Below are 25861 nucleotides of genomic sequence, written 5' to 3'. Positions count from 1 at the left end.
GAAGGTGAACAAGCGGCCATCTAGCTCAGAAACAATAAAGCCCACATGGAAGAAGCACACCAGCCTGTGCGATCATGAGAAGCCACAGGGACCAGGTATAAGGTATCATGCAAAAAAAAAGAATGTGCATATATATATATATATATATACACATATGGTATCTATATGGTATATACATATACCATAGTGAATGAAGGGGGAAGTGCAGAGTGGAGACCCAAGGCCCATGTGTCAGCCATTGGAGATTCCCTCATAGAGGGGTTAAGAGAGGAGATGCAATACATGTTTTGATCTCTTGACTGTTGCTTCCATGAACATTGATTTTGGATCTGAGACAATTTCAACCTTCTCTCCGTGTATCATGATGTTTCTTATTGCATCAGTTGTGAACATTTTGGTCTTCCTTACATTGAGTTGTAATCCATACTGAAGGCTAAAATCCTTGATCTTCATCAGTAAGTGTTTCAATCCCTCACTTTCATCAGGTAAATTTGTGTTATCTGTATACTCCAGGTTGTTAATTTGCCTTTCTCCAATCCCAAGGCCCACACTTCTTCATATAAGCCAGCGTCTCTGATGATTTGCTAAGCATAGAGATTGAACAAGTATGGTGAGAAGATACAACCCTTTCATACCCCTTTCCTCACTGTATGCCATGCAGTATCTCCTTGTTCTATTCATACAGCTGCCTCTAGATCCATGTGAAAGTTCCTCATGAGCACAGTGAAATGTTCTGGAATGCCCATTCTTCTCAAGGCTATCCACAGTTTATTATGGTACACTCAGTCAAATGCCTTGACATAGTCAATGAAACATAAGCAAATATCTTTCAGGTCTTCTCTGCTTCAAACCAAGATCCATCTGGCATCAGCAATCATATCCCTTGTTCCAAATCCCCTTTTGAATCCAGCATGAACTTCTGGCAGTTCTGTCAGTGCACTGCTCCAACCGGTGTTCTTTGATCTTAAGCAAACTTTTATGTGTATGATACCACTGATATCATTCTATAGTTTGAGCATTCTGCTGGATCCCTTTTCTTTGGAATGGGCACAAAAATGTATCTCTTCCAGGGTGCTGGCCAAAAAGTTGTCTTCGACATTTCCTTGCATAGTTGAGTGAGTGCTTCCAGTGGTTCTTCTAAGACATTTTGATGGGGATTCCGACAAGTCCTGGAACCTTGTTTTTGGCTAATTCATGCAGTGCAGTTTCAACTTCTTCCTTCAGCATCATTGGTTCTAGCTCATATGCCACCTCCTGGATAGTAGAATATAAACTAGTTATATTTGGTATAATGTCTCTATGTATTCTTTCCCCTTTCTTTTGATGCTTCCTGCATCATTCATTAATGAATGCAGGAATCATGATCTGCTTGGGAAGGGTTAATCGCAGGGATTGACACAGAGTGCAATTCCTTCAATATGATACTCTCTGGGATCCAGTTTAAAACCAAGAGTGTGGGTCCTTCAAGGGCAGTAATATCTAATAGCAGGATGAGGTTGACCTCTGACCCTTTGATTCACATAAGAGTGTGTGACTCAATTTTAGGTGCCTAAAACACTAGATGTTCAATATATGATGAAGTAATAAGCCTAGCTATGGCTTATTTGAGCCAGGCTAACACAGGTGTTTCTTGTATATCTTGGTTGTCAGAGCAAGTTTTATTTAGGTCCAGAAGGTGATTATACAATTAATTCAAGTCAGGATAGTCTCTAGAAAATTAATACATTGTGTCACTTCTATTTGTCTCAGTGTATGTCTTTTCATATTTGAGCTTAGTGTGTAACCCAAATCCTCAAGATTTCACTGGGAGTAGGGACAGGGCAATATTTTATTTAATTATTTGGTATGATCTCATTCACACTGTCAGTTTTCAGTGACACATAACCATCATTGTTGAATGCTCAGATGATTTTTCAATATAATTAGCCTCCTGGCTCAGGCCATAAAATCAACCTGCCATGGAATTGATGTTGACTCATGGTGTCACTATAAAGCATAGTTGAAATGCCCTTTACTTTTCCCAGGACTTATATCTTCTTAGGAACAGCCGGCCACCATAGCTTCTTCTGCCTCCCAATGCAGAGAGTTCATCTCTACGCAGTTGTCTTACCTCTTCTGACATCATACAGAAGGGACTCTACTGCCCCAAATCATTAATTTCCCTTAATTCAATCTTATGTTTTTTACCTCTATCTGTCCAAAATCCATCCAAAATGACCCAAGAAGCCAGGACACCAGTACTAATTGCACAAAATCCATTTCATGAAAATTTTAACTAAATTGTGTATATAAGCTGTCATAAAAAAACAAACACTATTGTCATCATGTGTGTGCCTAGGAGAGTTTATGTTCCTCGCATCTTTCCTTCAAGGAAAGAGCCTGAAGGTCTAAGATGCTGCTGCAGATATCCAACTGTGTGCAGAGAAAAAGTAGGAACAGGAGTGAACAACTATCCCCAAAACTTATTAATGACAACTTTCTAAAAAATTCAATTGCTTTAGAGTGATATGAATACCTTGTACTCCACAGTAAATTTTAAACATCTACAGCACTAAAGTTGTATTCCATGAAGTGATATTTTTCCATATTAGTGACTCACTCAAAGTCATTCTGATATATAGCAGATATTGAATTGGACTTAGTTTTAAATGCAATGTGATTTATAGATTTCAATGATCCTCAAACTATGGAATTCAGTGTAATTTCTGGATTTCAATATCCTCAAACTTTGGAATATATATTCGGTGTTCCATGAGATAATGGAAAATTAGAAATGATGGGTATTTTATAAATCTGTAAAGCCCTGGGAGTTGACATTCATAGATCATATTCCCAATGCTATCCTGCCCCTTGGAATTTTCTACCTCTTTGAGAAATTCTTTTAGCATCAAGCTTGGCCTAGATGAAGAGGACCCCAGGCTTGGTGAATTGAAAACACAGGTGGAGGATTGTGTTCTCCTGAGGGTACAGTCAACTTTCAACTCCAAGAGGAACCTATTCTCACCTCTACTACAAAGCTGCCACTGACACTCATATCTCCATTTACTTCATCAGGTGAAGCCTCAGAATACATTATTTATAATTATGCTCTTTATAAGTTGGTGTAATATTTATGGGAATATTGGACTTTATTCACAAGAGCATGGTATATGATTGTGCCATTTTGCTCTTGGTGGCAGCACACAGATGCAAGTAGCTCAGGGATTCAGACACAAAGTTCTTTTTAAAAAAAAAACATTTTATTAGGGACTCATTACAACTCTTATCACAATCAATACATACATCAATTGTATATAGCACATCTGTACATTCTTTGCCCTCATCATTTTCAAAGCATTTACTCTCCACTTAAGCCCTTTGCATCAAGTCCTCTTTCTCCCCTCTCTCCCTGCTCTCCGCTCCTTCATAAGCCGTTGATAATTTATAGATTATTGTTTTGTCATATCTTGCCCTCAGACACAAAGTTCTGGAAATGCATCGCACTACCCAATGGTTCACTGGATTCTCCCTTGCCTGAGGTCTCCGGTCCCACATACAGATACAGGAGTTGGCCCAGATCTGGTGTGATAGGTAGGCTTATTGTGCCAACCTGCCAATAAGAACATGTGGGAGTAGACGATCACAGTATGCTTTGAGGGCAAAGAGATAAATGGCTCAGCAATCCTCACCCCTCTCTTTTGATCTCTGGTGTTTGGACCAGCGTGCAGCTGCTTTAGCTAGTTCTCTGCCTAGCTAAAGGCAGAGAGCTACACTACCCGTAGGACAGCAACATGTCGATTATGTCGCTAGAACTTGTGGTTCCTTCAAGACCTGTTTCCATGTTGCTGTTGTTCACATGGCTTGATCTTGAGTCTGTCGGATCCTGTTGTCTTGCATCCCTTTAGTTCACTATTCCATCTGGGCCTGAGCTGCTGACTGTTGGTGACATTCCCCGCCCCCCGCCCCCCACCCCTGCTGCTGTTTGCTGCTTGTGGCCTGACTCCTTGCATTGCCCTAGGGAAGACTCAGTCGTCTGCTTCATTGACGCAGCAGCCCTCATGACTTGAAGAGGGACTACCAGTATATTAACTTCCACAGAAGTAAGTTGAACTGAGCACTCTGTACTGCTGTGTGGACTAATTATCTGTTGTATTCCTTCATGCTGTATCTATCTATCTATCTATCTATCTATCTATCTATCTATCTATCTATCTATCTAATCAGTAGTGTCCTGGTTTTGTTTCTCTAGAGAACTCTTTACATCTGGTGAGATTCACAGACCTTGTCCTTCACTTGTGATTTTTTTTCCACTTGTGAATTCTTTAGAGGGCCTTCAATCAGCTTTTCTGAGAGGTGGAATTGTCCAGGCTCCATTAAAGAGATGGAAAGTTGTCATTATAATATGGAGGGGTGGAATTATAATCCCACTCTGATGTCTTGAGTACAGGTCACCAGAGACCCCTTCAACAGTCATGTTTATTTAAAGCTGAGTTCTACTACTGCTGGTGACATTCCCATGTATTTCAAAAAATGCATTTGAATTGCAGTGCTAGAGAAGACTATTTTAATTACCATGCACCGCTAAAAGGACAAACAGACCTGCATTGGAGGAAGTCCAGATTTCTCCTTAGAAGCAAGGAGACAAGACTTTGTCTTACATATTCTGGACATATTGTCAGTAGAGATCAGGTCCTGGAGAAGACATCATGTTCAAGATAGTTGTGGGGTGGTGAAAAAGAAGAAGGCTCTCAAAGAGACTGATGGACCCAGGGGCTCCATCAATGGGTTCAGGCATACGAATAATTGTGAGGATGGCGCAGGACTGTGCACTGTTTGGTTCAGTTTTACTTATGATCCCTATGGGTGTGAGGCAATTCAATGGCACCTAACATCAACAAGGAGCAGATCAGATCATGAGTCCTACATCCTAAGGCATCACTGGGTGGGTTCAAACCACCAACCATTCAGACATGAGTGTACACTTCACAGTGAGCCCTTTCTTGGGACTTCAGTTGCCTGAATTTTAATGTCATAGCTAACAATTATACAAATAGCATTCATATATAAAACAGGTATACATGCACACATGATTTAGTGTATGACTAAAATCTACAAATTAGTGAATATTGCAATATCTGTGGGGTTTTGTTATGAACATTAAGGTAGAGGACATTATTGGAGCAACTATTTTGGAGGGAACGGAAACCCTAGACATGAACAGGATGGTTCCGTGCCTCCCCTCTACTGTGGCCCCAGAAGTCTTGTCCCTGTGTTTTCTAAAACCCATGTGATCCCTATAGACCACTGTCATTATGGCAGGGACATTGTGTTTGTAATGGCACTGAGTCCTCTCACTGTTGCTCTCACACAGTAATGGACCGCCGTGCCCTCGGGGTCATTGTGTTGAGCTGCAGGGAGAACTCCTTGGTGGACATTCTTCTGGAGCTCTTGGCGGAGGTTCTTCTACTGGAATATATTGCTCACAACTACTCCAACTTCTTCTGCAGGTTTTCACAGTTCCAGCTCTGGCAACATGGAATCATCAGAGACAGCAAAGCTTAGAAAGAGGATCTGTGAAGGGTTCATCACCCCTGGACCCAAATATTAGGCAACCAGGAACAGGGAAGATACTCACTGATGACAAGTAATGGAAACCAAATCATGTCAACCTATTTTTGGAATCTTGACACGACTAGTGGGAAGTACCCACTAGGCAGAAGAATCTCCAGAGTAAATTCATGACTTATGGACAAGGTCTGTGGATCGTACAGGACCCTGCCCATTATATATTGCTTTCACTATGTTTGAAATTTCACCTGGAAATGGATGAGGTGCTCTGCATATTAGAAGCCTGTGGAATAAAATAGCGATGTTCATAGTTTTCTCAGAAGCTGAAAATAGAAAGTATGATCCCCATCATCTTCTTTGGGATAAAACAAAGCAAAACTCTCTGCCATCGAGCTGATTCTGACTCATAGCAACTCTAGAAGACAGAGTATAATTTTATGTTAAAAACACTCAGGAAAAAGAAATATGTGACATGTTACCAACACGATTCTTGTTGAGAAACACAGACAGGAGCTGCATGAAAGTGAATGGGGACCGATCTCCTTGGAGCAAGCAAGGACTGAGCTGAAAGATTCCCCAAGGAAAGCTCCTGAACAAAACAGTGGACCAAGCTTACAGTTTTAGACAACTATTCCAATAAATTGGTATGCCAATGTATAGGATGATGAATGTTTAACACATTTCACAGGGTTGGTCATGAGTACAAATTAGGGTGGGGTTACGATTCTTAACAAGATAGGCTCTTTGTAGTTCTTGGTTCCAGATGTCTTATTTGGTCTGGTGACTTATCTATGGTGATTTTTGGTTTCTTGAACAAAGTTCTTCTGTTCTATGTGATCTTTGACCAGAAGGTTAGGGATTTTTTTTGTGGACATGTTAGCCGGTCCAGGTTAGTGAAAACTGATACTCATGTGTTGTAATGGGATATTTTTCTGAGGAAAGGACTCAACAGAGGCAGGGTCTCAGGAAGGAAAATGCAGAATAATTATAGGCAATAAATGAGGTATTCCAACATCCTGTGGCAATATCCCATATCCAAGGGTAAGTTGGACAAGCTGTGGGATCTGCATTGTTACGCAAAGTTAAGAAGATTGGGGGATGGGCTCAAATAGAGGGTATAACGTTCATGGTTGTTCTTATTCTGTTGTCAGATTCTCTCTAGATATTTATTATATTTACAACAAATAGAATCTTGCCACAAAAGATAGTTATTGAAGGCATAAAGATAATGTTTCCCAGAGATGGTAAGTCTATTGTTATTTATTATTCTCTCTCTCTCTCTCTCTCTCTCTCTCTCTCTCTCTCTCTCTCCCTCTCTCTTTCTCTCAAGGAATTTGGCAATGATTGGTAGATATCATTTCTCAAGAAATGTACATAGTATTTTCTTTTTCTGTTTCCTCCTTCCAAAGAACAAACTGAAGTTTGAGTTGATAATCAAAGAGTTTATTGAAGGAACCAAGCAGTTCTGGAATGGACAGTAATAGTTGTAAGGATGCACGGAGTACTGCAGTGAAGGACATTTTCAGAGTTTAAATTTTAGAAGATCCTGGAACTTACAAGAAAACTCCAATTATTTGATCTTTATTACTTTTGTCTCAAATAGACAAGGAAATATTGAAGTCACTTTGTAAAGACTGAGTAATTATTAAAAGTCTCATTTGTTTTCTTTTTAAATATTGGGGTGAGAATGAATGCTCTTCCTCACAGCTGTTGTGAGAGAAACTGGGAGGAAGGAAGGAGGATGCCTGGAGGTTTCCTGAGCTATGCTGATTTTAAAACTCAGTTCAAAATAAACAGTAATCATATGTAACTAAAAAAAAAGTTGGAATCTTTCCTGCATCTTTTGTAGAAGCCCCTCCTTGATTGAAGAGAGTTCTTCTGCTCTCTTCAGAGGGGAAAAATGTGTTGATGGGGAGAAAGCCACTCACAAAATCATGACTGGGGGAAGGGTGACTAAACACGGCCTCAGTTCTGACTTCAGGAGGAAGAGAAGCACCATGATTAGGATACAGAAAACAATGAAATTATAAAACCTTACAAGATTGGATCACAGCCCTCTCTTTTCCAGATCTGATTGATGAAATGTTAGCCTAATACTCCAATAAAGAAGACCCCCAATAAGAGGAATTGATTCAGTGGTTGTAACAATGGGCTCTAACATAATAGTAATTGTGAGGATGGATACATAAGATCCTGAGAAAGTTCTAAAATGAGTAGGTCTCTCTTCTCCTATCCAGGAGTGGCTTACCAACACTCCTCAGAATTCCTTTACATTACCTTTTTTGACAGTACAAGTGAGTGGTCAGAAATAAGTCATCAAGGTAAAAAGTATGTGAGATTCAAACTGAATTTAGTGGTCTCATTATGCTCATTTGAATGAAGGTCCCAGTAAAGGGTGCTGCCAATGCTACGGATTGCCAGAAGAACAAACCAATCTGCCTTGAAAATGTACAGTCAGATGTTCTTTGGGCTCAAGGATGGCAAGACTTTGTCTCATGTACCTTGGACATGTTGAGAGGAGAGACAGTCCCTGGAAAAAGACAACATGGACGGAAAAGTTGCACAGCAACTCAATGAGGAAAACTCTCAAGAAGATGAATAGACACATGGGCTACAACAATTGGCTCAGACTTAGCCACAATGTTCAGGATGATGCAGGACTTGGCAATATTTTAGTCTGTGAGCATAAGGTCACTGATTCAGACCTGACAGGAAAGCACTGTGTTAGTCTGGGTAGATTAGAGAAACAAGTCCACAGAAACTCATATGTATTTAAGAAAGAGTTTTACATAAATGTTAAGTGTGCATTAAGAAAGCATCCCGACCCAGGCCAGTCCAAGCCCATAAATCCGACATTCGCCCATATATCCAACACTGATCTACAAAGTCCTCCTCAAACTCACAAAACACATGCAATAATGCCAAATGCGGGATGAAAGTCAAATCAGTGAGTGTATAAGCATCTCAGCACTGGCAGGGATTTCCAGACCCAAGTCTGCATCTTGGTAGGTCCATGTGGCTTCTCCTCAAGGATGTCTCCCAGGAAGTGAGCTTTGCTAGCTGAGACAAAGAACTAGCTAAGGCATCTGCACACTGGTCAGATCATCAGAGAACAAGAGACCAGAGAACAAGAAAGGCGAGGTTCACCAAGCCATTTATCTCTCCAACCTTTAATTAATCCCACTTGATTATCGGCCAGGTTAGAACAATAAACTGGAACTATCACAAGCAACTAACTAACTATCAACTAACTATCAAGCAACTAACAAAAACTTGTGCAAACCTCGGCCTCAGAATTCAATCCCTAAGTTAAACTCGATTTAATAGCAGTTTATTATAAGTTAATGCAAGAATACAAAGTACAAATTTCTTAATTTGCTGTCCGCAGTGTGTACTCCTGATGCTGCAACACATCACAGGACCTCACTGGGGCTTGATGCACTTCCTTTGTCTTGTTTCAAATTTGAAAATTTGTTAGAGTACATGATGTGTTGATGTACCAATGCTATTTCTCCTTTGAAATAAAAAATTAAGCCCGCTTCTATCTGAAGGACAGACGTTGCTACTTTTTTAGCTGGGATGTGGATAGACCCCTATGAACAAGGAGAAAAATCTGAAAACCAAATCTCCATTTCAAGCTGACTTGCTCAAGAGCATCATCATCCTCAAGCACTGTTTATAAACACCCCTGGCCATGTTGCCCAGGAAGAGAGATTTTGATGAACAATGTCCTCCTGAGTTCTACTATTATATAAATATTTGTTCTCTGTTTTGTTAACTGTTTTACTTGGTGACAGGCTGTCCAAATCACCTTGACTTCATAAACAAATTTAAATAGGATAATGCAGATCGTGCAATACTTTTGTTTGTGTGTTTGTTCAGATATACTCCCGTGGGCTCACAATCAGTAAATCCTTATAAGAGCAGGCAGCCCCATCTTTCTCCAAAGAAATGACTGGTTGATGTGGACTGTCAGCCTTGTAGTTAGAAATATACATGTAAATCACTAAACAAACAAAACTCAGGAAATTAACTATGGGCATCACATGCTGTATATGGAAATTTAAACATGTCTCATATCCTTTGACTTGGTTCATTGGACAATGTGTGGAATTAACAGGGTTACACAGGAGTAATATGTTTGGGGGGTTCTAAATTCATGTTAATTGAGTCTGGAAATACCCCTCTTAATAACTTTCTCTATGAGTGACTTATTGGCCACATCACACACTGTGAGCCTCACCCTGTTTTTCCAGTGGCTGCCTCCATGCTGATGGTAAAAAAGCCAGGAAACCACCTTCCTGGTTGTATCCTAGCTTGCCTGCCCTCAGGATGGCCAGTGAGGCTTGGGGAATAACATCCCAGGGGGACAGGTGTACTCAATGGGAGCAGGTTCAGTGTTTCCTTGGTCATATATCCTATTAAAAAAGACTTTTACCACAGAATTCTGATCACTAGGATTCTGAGAACAGTGGAGTAGTAGGTCTGCACCAGACAGACATAAATAGAAGAAACAGGGGAAAGATAAATAAATAGAGACGTAGAAGTAAATTCTGGAGACTCTATGCCTTTAGCTGTGCTGGGGTACAATGAGGCACATCCTTGTACTCAAAACGTCATCATACATATGAGATACTGGTTATTCACATCATGACAGGGAGGTTTTGGAGAAATTGGGAGCTAATAACATGAGTACAATTAAGAAGAGAATGTGTATGGCATGCGAATTATATATCAATAAAATAGTTAAAACACAAAGTAAAAGCTCAAACTATTACCTCTCCTCCATGCATAGTCTTTTGTAGGTGCATCAGTCAGATCCCAACTCACGGCAGAGCCATTTGGCAGGGCAAAGCTGCCCCACAGGGTTTCTCAGGCTATTGTCTCTGCAGGAATGGATGGCTGGGTCTTTCTTCCATAGCTCTGCTTTAAGTTAGCTGCTGAGAACTACTTAATGTAGTGCCATCAGGGCATCCTCCACACATACTCTGGCTTCCCATGACCTTCTTCCCATGTAATAACTAGGACATTCGCTTGAAATAGAAAACCATTTTGTGTCAATATTCAGTCTAAAATGTTCCAAGTACTCCCACTGTCTTTGGGAATGGTCCATCTTTCTGCAAGATGCAGACATAAGCCTTCCCTCTCCACCTCAGAATCAAAGGTTCAGTCACAATGATCTCTATAAATTCCCTCAAAATTGCCAGGCTCTCGCCTACCTCATAATAGTCCTGAAAAGCCTTGGTGGCCTAGTGGATATGTGTTGTGCTGCAAACTACAGGTCAGCAGTTCAAAACCATCTGCTGCTCTTCAGGAGAAAGATGAGGCTTTCTACTCTAGTAAATAGGCACAGTCTCAGACACCAACAGGGGTAGTTCTACCTTGCTTTTAGGGTCACTGTGAGTCAGCATTGAGGCTATGGCAGTGAGTTTGTTTGATTTTGTTATTTTTCTCCTAACTGGAGTCCTTGGATGGAACAGTCAATGCACGTGGATGATCAAGAGATTGCAGTTCCAATTCACAAGCAACAACACCTGGAAGAAAGTCCTGGCATCATACTTCAAAAATATAATGACCATTGAAAACCCAAGAAGAGTATCTTTCCACTGACACACGCAGGTCACTGAGATTGAGAACCCCCTGGATGGCAACTGGTTGTTTCACTTTTGGCTAACTAGCTTCTACTTAAGGAACCCTCATGGCATAATGTGTTATGTATTGGGCTGATAAACACAAGGTCACCAGTTCAATGCCACTAGCTGCTCTGTGGGAGACCAATGATACTATCTTTTGCCAGAAAGAATTTCATAGTTTCCAAAACTTATTTGGCCACCTGGCCCTTTACAGAAAAATAATAATTGCTCAGCACTTCTCTGGCAATTGAAAACATCTGTAGTATCGCCCGTAACCTGGGATAAAGTGTAGGTGTCTGCTGTTGCAACCTCCCTGCATCATTCCAGTGATCCCCACTTCAACTTCAGGGGAGTGCTTTTGCCCACTTTGGGAAACACTGACTTACAGGCTGGGGAAACACCAAGGGGAATTTCTGTGTCCTAGAGGGTCCTGATGAGTCAGAATTGACTTGTTGGTAGTGGTGTGGTTTTAACTTCCACTCCTCCAGGTCTAAGCAGCAAGCATGGTTCATCTAGAGTCACACTGAAGATGAAATCTCAGCCTTGCTAATTACTGACTCTATGAACCCAGGAAAGTTCACCGAAGTGTCCTAACTGTTATGATTAAAGGATTCCATCCCTTTCAAGTTTTCCTAACATATGGCCAGTTCCCACATGTTTCATTGTTCTTGTGAAATTCTGTCTTGGGAAAAGCATACAGGTTTTGACTTGTTTTATTGACAGTTCAGTTATAAAAAATAATTCCTTGCTAGTGTCCACAATGTTTTACCTCACATAAAAACAGAGGATAAAAAATGGCTCGGTGACCCTCACCATTCTAGTTCTCGGGTTTCTTGCTTTCTGGTGGTTGGACCAGGATGCAGCTGACTTAGCCAGTTCCCTTCTTCAGCTGGCAAGGCTCACTTTCTGAAAGACATCCCTGAAGAGAAGCCACATGGACCTACCCCGATGCAGCCCTGGGTGCTGGGGCAGCCCTGCCAGTGCTGAGATACTTATATGCTCACTGATTTGGCTTTCCTCCTGCAGTCGGTGTTATTACATGTGTTTTGTGAGATGGAGGAGGACTTTGGACATATGGGCTAATGTTGGACTTGGTATGGGCAGCACTGGGTTGAGATATTTTCTTGATGTGCACTTACCTTTTATATAAAACTCTCTTATACATGTTTCTGTGGATTTGTTTCTCTAATGTACCCAGAATAACACAATGATTGTTGTTGTTTATTTTTAATGGAATAATGCACTGCAGTCTGAAATTGCAGTGATAAGTGTTTCATTGTGTCCTGATACAGTCTTTGAAACATGGGAACACTGGCAAAATATTTCATTCTTGCCTCCGTGAGAGCTGTCTCCAGAGATTGTAACAGGAGAAGACCTGTGTTTCCTGGATGTCTTACAAATAAGAAGGTGAATGATCTTGGTCTCTATTCAAACATAGATAAATGATCCAACAAAAGTAATTTTGCCAAAGAAGGGGCTTATGAAGCACTTTTTTTGGGGGAGGGGGTTGGAGGAGAGTCTGAATATGAGACCATTTAGCCACCACAGTGGGCTTCTGAGGGAGGTAATGCTGTCTCCTGTTTGAATATTTGGGTGCATGTGATATGTTCTCTTTGCTTTTGTTGAAGATTGCGGTTGGGAGAACTGAGTCATAGTGGAGTGGTTCTCAAGCCTGGTTACACAGTATAATCACTTATAACAGAGCTTTAAAAAAATCCAACGGGCCATACCACATTCCACATCAATTAAACTTCTGAGGTGAGAGCTAGGTGATTCCTGAGAGAAGTTCATATGAAGAAGAACTAAGGTGTCCACTTGTGGGGAATTAGTCACTGCAACCTCATGAATAGCAACAGAATTCTGTCATATATAGTGCCAAAAATAAGTCCTCAGGTCAGAACTCAACTCACTGCTAGTGAATCGATGTCAACTCTTAGTGACCCTATAGGACAGGATAGAAATGTCCCTCTGTGTTTCCCAGACTGTAACTCTTTATGGGAGTAGAACCCTGTCTTTCTCCCAAGGAACATGATGGTTTTGAAATGCTAATTAGTAGTTAGTACTCCGATGCATAACCACTACACCACCAGGGCTCTTTCTAAGGATAGAAGGTACTCAAAATATGGTCGGGGAAGAGCTGTCAGCTCAAAACAGAGTTGATCATAATGACGTGGGTGGAGTAAGTCCGTTGAGACCTTCATTTGTTGATAGAGGAAACAGCGACAATTATCTAATCATTGAAACTCAGAATTATGAAGTATTAATATAGAAAAACTAGAAGTCATAAAATATTACATGGAACTCATAAAGATCAATATGCTAGGTGTTAGTGGGCTGAAACGGACTGATATCTACCTTTTTGAATCAGACAGTCAAACAGTTTGCTATGCTGGGAATGACACATACTATAGGAATCACATTAACCTTCCTGAAGAACATTTCAAGATCTACCTGAAGTACAACGCTATAGTGATAAAATACTATCTATCTGCATACAAGAAAATCCAGTCAATACGGTTATTTAAATTGATGCACCAACCTCTAAAGCTGATGATGAAGAAACTGATGAATGCTACCAGCACCTTCAGGCTGAAATTGATTAAACACACAATCTAAACGCATGGATAATTATTGGCAATTGCAATTCAAAAGTTGGAAACAAAGTGGAAGGAACAAGTAAAATTAGAAAATATGGTCTTGATGATAGAAATAAAGCTGGAGATCACATGGTAGAAATTTACAAGACTAACAACTTCTTCATAGCAAATACTTTGTGGGCGCACAGAGGAATCAAACTGACTACATCTGTGGAGAAGAGAAGATGGAGAAGCTTAATGTTAGCAGCTAATATCAGTCCGGGAGCCAACTGTGGAACACACCATCAAATGCTAGTAGCTAAGCTCAGATTCAAGCTGAAAAAAATTAAAACAAGCCCACAGGAGCCAAATACAACCTGGAGTTTATCTCACCTGAATATTAAGGTATTGGAGCAGATTTGACTCACTAAACACTAATGACAAGACACCTGATGAGCCATGAGATATCACCAAGAACATGAAAAAAGCAAAAGGTCATTGAAGAGACAGGAAAGAAAGGATCAAACTGGATGTCAGAAGAGACTCTGAAACTTGCTTTTAATCATGGAGCAGCTAAGGCACTTCATAAGAAATGATGTCAAAGAGCTGAACAGAAAATTTCAGAAAGCAGCCTGAGAAGTATTATAATGAAATGTGCAAAGGCCTAGAGTGAAAAAAAAAACAAAAAAAAAATGGAAGAGCATGTTCACTATAACGTAAATTAACTTAAGAAAAAATACAAGCTTTGAGGTGCTCTATTGACATATTCTCTGGGGAAAATATTGAACGATACAGGAAGCATCAAGTGAAGATGGAAAGAATACACATTATTCTACCAAGAAGAACTAGTTGGCATTCCACCATTTCAAGAGGAAGGATATAAACAAGAACCAATAGTACTAATGGAAGATACTCTAGCTGCACTGACAGAATTAGCCAAAAACCAGTTGCCCAGCATTGACTGAATTCAATCAAAAAGTTTCAACAAATTGATGAAGCACTGGAACCATTCGTGGAATGATGCTTTGGGATTCTGGGACCCTGCTGGAATGATGCTCTGAGAGATCCGTGGTCCCACCAGAACAATGCTATTTAGGGTTCTGACCACACCAGAAAGAGGCTCTGGGAGTTCGGGACCTGCCAGAAATATTTTCTGGTGTATCTAAGACCTCTCCAGAAAGATGTTCTCCCACCGGAGAGATGCTCTGAGGGACTGGGCTCCTCTGGAACCATCATCAATCAAGAGCATGTTTCTATGGGGGTCCTGAAAACCTCCTTTCCCCAAGCACACTTCTTGCGATGTTCTCGCTCCACAACCCCCCATCCGCCTACTCCCAGCATAGACTGGTGCCAACAAAAATTAAGAAAAATTATTGTTAGTAGGCATTGTGTTTGGCCCCAGAGAATCTTTATAATAAAAGACTGACTTGAAGCATAAACTCTACTGAGGAAAACAAACCATTTAGATTGTAATAAATGTGAATTTATAAATAACGTGCTATAGTGGAGCAGAGGAGTGAACTCTGATAAGATGTGAGAAGGCTAAACATTTAAACTGAGACCCGAGCGAAAAACGAGCCATGTAGAAAACTGATGTTTTCATAGATTGGAAGACTGATTATTATCGACAACTGACTTACAAATTCAACCTAATTCCTCTTAAGTTTTTAGTTTTTTTCAGAAAATGACAAGCTGATTCTAAAATTTCTATGGCCATGTCACGGTTTTAGTGTAGCCAAAATAATCTTGAGAAATAATAAAATATAGGTGAAGAATGCATATTGTCTGATATGAAAGCTTATGAAAAAGCTATAGTAATTAAGATAGTGTAGTCCTAACATAAAGGTAGACATATTGATGGAATATAATTGAGAGTCCAGAAATTCAACCTCATATACCTATAGTTAATTGATTTTAAAAGAGTGTCCAGAGAAGTCACTATGATTTCGGCAAATGCTGTTGAAACTAGATATTCACAGGAAAAAGAATGGGTTGTGACTCTGACCTTGTACCATATGCAAACACTAACTCAAAATAGACCTTAAGACCTAAATGAAGGAGCCAAATGTATAAAACCCTTAATAGAAAACATACATAAATGTTTGTGACCTTGGATTAGGAAACGGTTTCTTAAGTTTCTTCCATTTTAAGCAATTATGATATCTTAAGCATAAGTAACCCCACAAAAATGTACTTAAGTTGAACTTCATCAAATTAAAATCCCTTATAATTGGAAAGACACAATTAAGAATTTGAAAAAGGCAACCTTCATCAGTAAGTACTCGTGAGATATCTAATCATCTAGTATTCAGAATATATAAAGTGTTATCAGTCAACAACTAAAAAACAATCGATTAAAAATTGGTCAAGAAGAGTCACTTATCTAAAGATATAAATATTTTTAACAAATTATACAACTCTAGATTGAGTCGAAAATTTCTGTAAATTGTTTGTTGATGAGAGCCAAAATAATATCTTGAGACTATCCGATCTGAACTTAGGGAACATTTCACCAGACTTAATGCAATGAACACTAATGACCCGGTGAGCTGGGAGTGGGGGAAAGGATGGGGGCATGGGATAACAGGAACAGTATATAGGAAGGAAGCAAAATGTCATTAAAGACAAGAAATCAAGAAAAAAATCAAAGTGGATATCAGAAGAGACTTTGAAATTGCTCATAATTGTAGAGTAGCTAAGGGAAATGGAGAAAATGATGAAGTCAAAGAGCTGAACAGAAAATCTCAAAGGGCAGCTCAGGAAAACAAAGTATTAAAGAATTAATCATTTGGCAAATGAAAATGACAATGAAATGCAACTCACACATACAAGAAGGCTCTAATAAAACAAATAACAAAAATTGTCTAGGATGTTACAGAATCAGTATCCTCAGGCACTGAAAGATGGTACAGCCTCTTTGAGAAACAGTCTGGAAGTTCCTCAAAATACTAAACGTACCACCACGTGGTGGTTGTTAGATGCCATCCAATCAGTTCAGACTCGTAGCGACCCTGTATATAATAGAAAGACTGCATGGTCCTGCACCGTCCTCACAATTACTATTATGTTAGAGTCCATTGTTACAACCACTGAATCAATTCCTCTTGTTGGGGGTCTTCTTTATTTGTTATCCTTCTACCAAGTACGATGTCCTTCTCCAAGGACTAATAACATATCCTTTTGATAACATGTTCAAAGTATGAGAGAAGTCTTGGCATCATCGCCTGCAAGAGCCATTCAGCTGTACTTCCTCCAAAACACGTTAATTCATCTGGCACTCTATTGTGATTACAATATTCCTTACCAACATCTGGTTCAGATACACCATTTCTTCTCAGGTCTCCCTTATTCATTGTTCATTTTAAACATGCATCTGAGGCCATTGGAAATACAACAGCTAGGTTAAGGAGCATGGTTGTCTTCAAAGTGGTGTCTCTCCACTTTCAATACTTTAAAAAGATCATTTGCGACACAATTTCAGGCAGCAGTGTTCAGGCAGCAGATAAATGCAATGTCATTCCTCTTTAATTCTTATTTCCTAGCATAGTAAACCATACGATCCTGATTAATGGATGTTTCAATAGTTCCTTCTCAGTTTGAGTTATGTCATATTACTCAATGAAGGTCACCAAAATACTTGCTTCATCTAGATCAGTGGTTCTCAAACTTCCTGACGCCATGACCCTTTAATAGTTTCTCATGTTGTGGTGACCCCCCCGAATCATAAAATGATTTTCATTGCTATTTCATGACTGTAATTTTGCTAGTTATGAATCAGGAGACCCCTGTGAAAGGGTCGTTTGACCCCCAAGGGGTCATGACACACAGGTTGAGAACTGCTGACTAGATTATGGTCAGCTCTACTTGGGAGATAATATTGGAAGTGACCTGTCACAAGAATAAACCAAATCTGTCTTGGAGGAAGAACAACCAGAATGCTCCAAAGACGTGAGGATGGTAAGACTTAAGTCTCACGCACTTAGACATGTCATCAGGAGAGACCAGTTTCTGGAAAAGAATATCACACTATGTAAAATAGGGGATCATTGAAAAAGAGGAAGATCCTGAATAACATTGGCTGTCACATGGGCTCACACACAAATGTAGGGATGGCCCGGAACTGACCAGTGTTTTGTATGTAGGGTGACTATGAGTTGGAGCCAACTTGAGGATGTCTGAGAAGCTATCTTTTGAGGAGGCAACTCTTCCCTAATTCTTGAGTGTCTTCCTCTCTGAGGGACCATCTACTGGCACTGTATCAAATGATGCTCTGCTGCTATTCATCTTGTTTTCAGTAGCTAATGTTTCAGAGGTGGTCAGCCTCTCAACCTTAGTCTGTGTGAGTCTGAAAACTCTGAAGACTGACTACCATGGGTGGTATTTGACAAAGCAGCTGGCATAGCTTCCAGCATGACACAAACCACCACAATCTGACCAACTGACAGATGAACAGTGACATCCACTCTGATCGTGTATAGACCCAAAAGACTTGAAAGCAGATCCTCAAAGAGGGACGGGCATACCATTGTTCATTGCAGGAATGTCAGCAATAACCAGACAGCTCCAATAAGATAAATGTTCGTCAAGAGATGAACATACAAACAAAATGTAAATACAAGTACTGCTGTGCCAGTAGAAGAAATTAAATCTGGATACAGTAAGGGCAGAGCTTGAAGACATGCTGAATGGAACAAGCCAATTACAAAAGGAGAGATATTGTATGACTTCATGTATGTAAAAAGACAAGGAAAAGCAAATGTATAGATATAAAAATTTATTAATAATTACTAGGGTCAGGATAGAGAAAGTGGCGGGTACGGTTGATGGGAAAACTACATGGATCATGGAATGGTACCCTTGAAACAGATTCTTGTAATTGCTGACAATAAGGCTAAAACCTGGAAAAATAAACAGGCAAAAGCTGGGTGATAGATATACAAGAGGGCTTCAAAAGCTTGTGAGAAACTTTCATTATTTTCAATTTTATTTGCATCACTGGGGCTATTTCTTGCTGCTGATTTGTTTGCTGGCCTGCTCTGGCACCTGCAAGACCAGGACCAGGGCCTTCCTGAAAGCTGGAGTAACATGGTCCACTGCGGAGAGCAGTGTTCCCCAGGCCCCATACTCACTCAAAGCAGAGCTGCCTACACCTGTAGTTGCCAGGAGCCAGCAGAGCACCCTGTCTTCCCAGCCCCCAAGACCCCCTTCCTTGCAGCCAGCCCCACCGTGCAGTAGAGGTCATTGGAAAGCATGGCTACAGTAGCTTCTTCTTTGGTCTCAATTTTTTCCAGGTTGTAGTTCAGCTGCTTGGTCATCTTGGGAGAGCTTGCTGCGACATGGAGGGAAAAGACCCGGCCAGTCAACTTAGCAAGTTATTCCTGGGGCCCTTCCTCAGGTAAGCAACACAAATGCCTGAATAAGATGCCTACATCCTGCCTCCTGATCCACATCCACGAGGTCCCAAGCTTACTCCATCCTCTTCCCTACCCTAAACCTGCACCCTCGGTCACATGTATGACATCACCTATTCTGATGCCCGTATTACAAAGCTGCATTAGCTTTATCCTTTCACCTTATATGCTACCAAGTCCTGCCAGCCACCTCCATCTTCCCCCAACCTAAAATGGCCCTGACATACATCTCCCATCAGCCCCCACTACAATCCCTATGCCACATCCACATTTTTGAGCTATCCCAACAACATCCCCACAGCTCTCCCTGCATCCACACCTGCACCCTTTCTCCAAGTACCTGCACCAAGCTCCACTGAAGCCCCAGTGATATACCTCATATTGCCATGACCATGTCACTGCTCCACTCAACTCTCTCCAAAGGTTCCCTGCCCTCATCAGGAAGCCTGATATGAGTTCTGGGAGGTCGGTTAGCACCAGGAATGGCTGACCTGTGCCCAGCTCCTTCTTATCCTTTCAAATGCCTGTGTCCCTGAGGTATTTGAAAGGGAGGACAGGCCCAAGCAATTTTCCTGGACCTTCATCCTCAGCTGTAAGTGTCCCATGGCCTCATTTCCACTCGGTTCAGCATCATTAGGATGTGTGTGCATGCCTCTGCAGCACGGATCACAGCAGCAGCCGCTGGCTGCCTGCCACACCTGCACTGAGTCGCTTAACCCACAAAGATCTGGCCCACTTTAGAGAGGAACCACTAGGGGCTCAGTGAGGCTCAAAGACTTTCCCAAGGAAATCAGCTAATGAATAGAAGCACTAGAATTTGATCTGAATCTGACTGTAGGGCCTATCAGCCTACACAGACATGTTGGAAGGCTTTGTCTCTACACAGGAACTGGCATCTACAAAGTACAGTGTGAACCTTCATGGAATGAACAAGAGCAGATCTCTGCACATGAATCACCCTCCACACTCAGGCAGGGACTGGAACAGAACTTCCCCCTAGTGAGATATCAAAGTTTATTGGTGGTTAATAGGGTCAGTATGCAGAAAGTGGGGGGTGGAGGGCAGAGGTGATGGGAAAACTACAAGGATCATGGAATGTTAGCTTTCAACCAGATTTTTATAATTGCTGTCAATAAGGCTTAAACCTGTAAATACTGAACAGGCAAAAGTTGTGAGACAAATACAAGGGGGCTTCAAAAAGTTTGTGGGAAACTTCCATTATTTTCAGATTTGTTTGGAGTCATCACTGGGGCTTTTTCTTATTCTGGTTTCTTTGTTGGTCTGCTTTTGCACCTGCATGACCAGGTCCAGGGCCTTCTTGAAAGCTGGAATGACATGGTCCACTGGGGTGAGTGGTGTCCCTCAGGTCCCATACTCACTCAAGGCACAGCTGTCAACACCTGTAGTTGTTCAGGAGCCTGCAGAACCACCGCCCACTCCCCAGCCCCGAAACCCCACACCCCCTTGCAACCAGTCTCACCTTGCAGGTATTTGAGAAACATGTCTATAGCGGGTTCTGCTTTGTTCTCTATTTTCCCCAGGTTGTAGTCTGGCTGCTTGGCCATCTCGGGAGAGCTTAAGTCAGGTTGGCCCTTGCTGCGACACAGAGGGAAAAGATGCAGCCAGTTCATTAACTGCCAGTCAACGTAGCAAGTTATTCCTGGGGTCCTGACTCAGGTAAGGAATGCAAATGCCTGCATAAGATGCCCACATCCTGCCTCCTGATCCTCACCCAGGAGGTCCCCAAGCTTTAGCTACATCACGAAGCTGAGGGTCAGCTTTATTTCTTGACCCTGTATGCTACCAAATCTTGCCAGCCACCCCCCTCTATCATCTGCCCCAATGCAAAATTGCTCTGGATATTTCCCGTCAGCCCCCACTACAATCCCTATGACACGGCCACACCTCCTTCTTAAACTATCCCAAAAAGCTCCCCACTGCTCTCCTTGCATCCACACCTGCACCCTTCTCCAAGTGCCTGCACCAGGCTCCGCACTGCAGCCCCAGTGATATACCTCATGCCTCATGCTGCCATGGCCATGTCACTGCTCTGCTCAACTCCCTCTAAAGTTTCCCTGCCCTCATCAAGAAGTAGGATGAGTTCTGGGAGGCCGGTTAGCACCAGGACCTGGCTGACCTGTGCCAGCTCCTTCTCCTTGTCCTTTCAAATGCCTGTGCCCCTGAGGCATTTGGAAGGGAGGACAGGCCCCAGCAATGTAACTGGACCTTCATCCTCAGCTGTCAGTGTCCCATGACCTTCATTTCCACTCAGCCGAGCTTCATTAGGATGTGTGTGCATGCCTCTGGGCCGCACAGATCACAGCAGCAGCCACCGACTGCATGCCACACCCTGCACTGAGTCACTTAACCCTCAAGTGCAAACATCCGGCCCACTGTACAGAGGAACCACTAGAGGCCCAGTGAGGCTCAAAGACTTTCCCAAGGAAATCAGCTAATGAATAGAAGACTAGAATTTGATCTCAAGTCTGACTGTAGGGACTATCAGCCTACACAGACATGCTGGAGGGCTTTTGTCTCTACACAGAAGCTGGCATCTAGAAAGTACAGTGTGAACCTTCATGATAGCAAAAAGAGCAGGTCTATGCACATGAATCACATTCCACAATCAGGCAGGGACTGGAACAGAACATCCCCCTGGCCAGGGGGCTATAGGAAGTCCCATGTGGCCTGGGGATGAGCATTCCTAGAACCGCTAGATTGGGAGGTGGAGAATTAAGACTACAGTAGATGGCAGGTATCCTGGTGTCTGGTGGGGTGTATGCTGGGCTTCTAACCACAAAGCCATCAGCTGGAAACCACTGGCTGGAAAAAGATGAGGCTTTCTACTCCATTGAAGAGTTACAGTCTGGGAAACCCCCACAGGCAGTTCTACCCTGTCCATATGGTCGCTGGGTCAGAATCGCTAGCAGTGAGTTTTCAGGGGAGTACTGCCACTTGTCATGTCAGCACGTTTTCAACGAATGGCGTGGAACACCAGGCCAACCCCTCAGTCTCTCACTGGCAGAGCCACACCCCACCTGGATGGTCTCCTTGAGCAACTCTACGGCCTCCTTCAGCTCCCAGATCCGGGTCATAGCTTCCTTAAAGCTGGAACTTTTCCTAAAATCGCTTATTCAAAACCAAAACAAAAAGAATCCCCAAACGAAGCAACATACGCAGGGAAATCATTAGAATAAGGATAAAATGACTCTAGGTGAGAATACATAGTTAAAATGGAGTCAGCATACATCTAAACATAGGGCAAGCTACTAGAAACTTCTTCAGAGGCAACAGAAACAGAAATTTCCCTCTGGACAACAAGCAGGAGCAGCTCCCACACTCCCCCACACTAACACATTTGCAGAAATAATGGATCCAGTTCAATTGCCTGCATGTCTTTTACTGGCTACTTTCTCTGCATGAAAAGCAATTCATTATTGATGGCAATTTTCTCCTGTCCTCTTAAAGAAACCTTCTCTCCAGCTGTCTGTCCTCCACTAAGAAGCATTCCTCCAGCTTCTTTCTACTGCTAAATACAAACAAACAGGCTTTTGTAAAAATTAAAGAAGCAACATGCAAAATTTCTGAAGAGTGTATGTGGGACCGGGGGATCTTCCGTACTTGAGGGGGTCTTGCCCTTCTTTGGAGACTTATATGCTTTCACAAAGAAAGACTGGCCCTCTCTTTGCTTGAGTTCCTGCTCACTGAACCCCCATCTTTGTACAGTTGGGCCTGTCTCTCCTTTTACTTGCCACCTGCCATACTGTTGACTGATAGCCACCAACCTGGGTCACCTCCCTTGGGGTCTCAGTCTTGGACTTACCCCAGCAACCTGGGAATGCCAATCATGTCTCACTGCGCGGTGGGTGCACTGGAATATCACTTTAACACCCTCAAGGGTGAGCGCGCTCCCTGCCCTACAGGCTGTCAAGAATGAGCCAGGGAGTTTCCAGACTGGGTTCACCCCTCCCTCTCCCCTTCCCCTCTCCTGGAGAAGACACAGCACAGGGGACAAGACTAGGCAAACCTAAGGAGGTAGCCATAAAACGTTTTGTGCTCCAGCTGCAGCCACTCGCTTCCTGAAGAGCATTCACATCCTGGTGAGAAAAGCAACAGACCCGCGGCTCACCTGTGAGCTGAAGACATTCTGGGAGTCTCAGGGAGGAGGCACCGCTGTGTGAAACGAAACAATCGAGGGGGGGAGACAGGCAAAATTCCCGCAATGAATCAGGAACACCGATGCCCAAAGTCCCAGTCTGGGATCCTCCTTTCTCCAACAGGAGTTCTCCCCAGGAACCCCAACCAATCCCAAAACTGGGGGATGGAACCAGCCCCTGGGACACCCTCCCACATCTCACCACGCTGGGGGGCGCTGACGGAGCGGGTGAGGGGGAAGAAGGACGCTTGCACCCCAGCCAGGCTGCTGTGTGCACCAGGGTACCCCCAACCGGTCACCAGGTGACCCCTCACCTTGGCGTGCCTACTACACAGTGCTCAGGCTGCTGGCGCTTCTCTGGCACCATGCCCCAGGCACAGCAAGTAGGAAGCATGGTATGACCCGAACTTTCTACTAGGACACCGCCACTTCCGGCCCATCTCAGCGTGACCCGGAATGGGAGGAGAATAGACATGGGTGTGATCCGGAAACACGTTAAGTGAAAAAACAGGCAGGAGTTATGACTACATTAAGCTGCATAAACATTCAGGAAAATAAGAATCTTACTTGATATGGCAGAGATTAATATGAAATCATTCCGACCAACATTATTTGAAAGTTTGTTCTTCATTACACTGACCAAACAGGAAGGGATTGCGATGAATTGGAAATAATAAATGTGTAGGTCTTAGTGGGGAAAAAACACGCAAACACCCAGATTCTTATCCTGACAAACGGTTAGATTGTTATCAGATGTATGATCAAAGTCACATACCTCATAGACAGCACTGAGTGAGCTAAAGACACCAACTTCCCTATGTGACAGTGAATATCCACATGGTAAAAGTTGTGCTCAAGGCCACATAAAAGAATAAGCAATATACTTCTACCATAGCAACACAATTTTAATGTTATACAAAACAAACTGAATATTTCCTTTTGTTTTCTTTTTAAACATTTCATTAGGGACTCATACAACTCATCACAATCCATACATACATCAATTGTGTAAAGCACATCTGTACATTCTTTGCCCTCATCATTTTCAAAGCATTTGCTCTCCACTTAAGCCCGTTGCATCAGGTCTTTTTTTGCGCCTCCCTCTCTGCTTCCTCCTCCCTCATGAGCCTTTGATAATTTATAAATTATCATTTTGTCATATCTTGCCCTGTCCGACGTCTCCCTTCATCCCCTTTTCTGTGTCCAAACTGAATATTTTCTTCATCTCTTGGATACCGAAATACACTTTAACTTCCCTGTGGTGATTATGCATGTCTGAGACTGAGAAAATAAACCCGTCTAGTTTTGGACTGATGTTTATAAGGACACTGCCTGCTATGGTAAAGATGAAACAGTATGTTCTATGAAATGGGAAAAAAAACAAAAGCCCAAGGAGCTTTTACTCTGCTATCTATGGTTCTATGAATCTAGAATTCATATGACAGGCCTGACTTTATTGTTCTTTTAAATGTATGTTCTTATTCATATACGTAAAACCTTAGTGTGTTTGTGTATTTGAAAACTGAAGGTAAATACAATAGTAACATCACATTAAAACTGGTGCTTGGTAAAATACAGGGACAGCAAACAAGAAGAAAATTTTTTAGAGTGACAAAGGCTGAAACAACGTGCTCAAAAATAGGAAAAATTATGAAGATGGTATAGGACAGGCCAGTGTCTGTTCCTTTGGTGCACAGGGTAAGTATAATTTAGAACTCACTTAATGACACCAAACAATTACAATTTCCATTCTACACTGGCTCTGAGTACAACACGTACTAAAATGTTAGAGTATATTTTTAAATATGCATTAATGTAATAATCATTCAGAACAGTTGTTGGAAACATATAATCATGGTTTTAAAATATATAACTGCAAGATTAATCAAGAGTTAAGGACAATATTGAACAACTGCACATTTGCATGAGATTTTATTTTTTATTTTAATGCACGAGAAACTTTAATACACAATTTTACAACTGAAGAGAAGGTGGGGTAAATGCATTTAAAAATACACTCTACAACGGGATATATTATACTGATGTTTTAACAACACAGTAACAAATTTGATGATTTCTTGACTATAATTAATTGAGGAGAATGATTACATCATAGACCCTAACAGTTTATGTACAGATTTGTGGAAATGGGATGGATTGAATTATAGAGCACCTATCCCTGCCTTTGAGTTCATATTTCACCTTGACTGAGTGGGATTATTACCAAAGAGGCAAGGATGTTTCAACATTAGAAAAAATATTAATGTAACTGACTATATAAACAGGAGAAAAATAAGAATGCTCTGATCATGTTAGTAGGTGCAGAAAAGATATATGACAATATCCAACACCCATTTCTGAAAAAATACTCAATGATATGGAAACAGAAGGGAGAGACCTCAACACAACAAATGTATTAAAGGGAACACTGTTGGTGAAAGATGACTGGAACTTGCTGGAAATAAGACACTTATGCACACAGAAAAGTTTCATCAAAAGAGTAATACAGAACCCACAGATTGGGGGGAATACGTCTTT

The 25861-nt window shown here is 41.8% G+C and overlaps 1 pseudogene; it reads right to left on the bottom strand.

The window, feature by feature from the left end:
• LOC142430522 (ragulator complex protein LAMTOR5 pseudogene) overlaps window positions 1–19071 on the bottom strand; it is a 35958-nt pseudogene extending 16887 nt beyond the window's left edge.
• Between the last annotated feature and the right edge of the window lie 6790 nt (window positions 19072–25861).

The sequence above is a fragment of the Tenrec ecaudatus genome, chromosome 17, assembly GCF_050624435.1.
Source record: "Tenrec ecaudatus isolate mTenEca1 chromosome 17, mTenEca1.hap1, whole genome shotgun sequence".
Classification (NCBI taxonomy): domain Eukaryota; kingdom Metazoa; phylum Chordata; class Mammalia; order Afrosoricida; family Tenrecidae; genus Tenrec; species Tenrec ecaudatus.
Note: the sequence above shows the minus strand (reverse complement) of the source record. Positions and strands in the feature narration are given on the sequence as shown.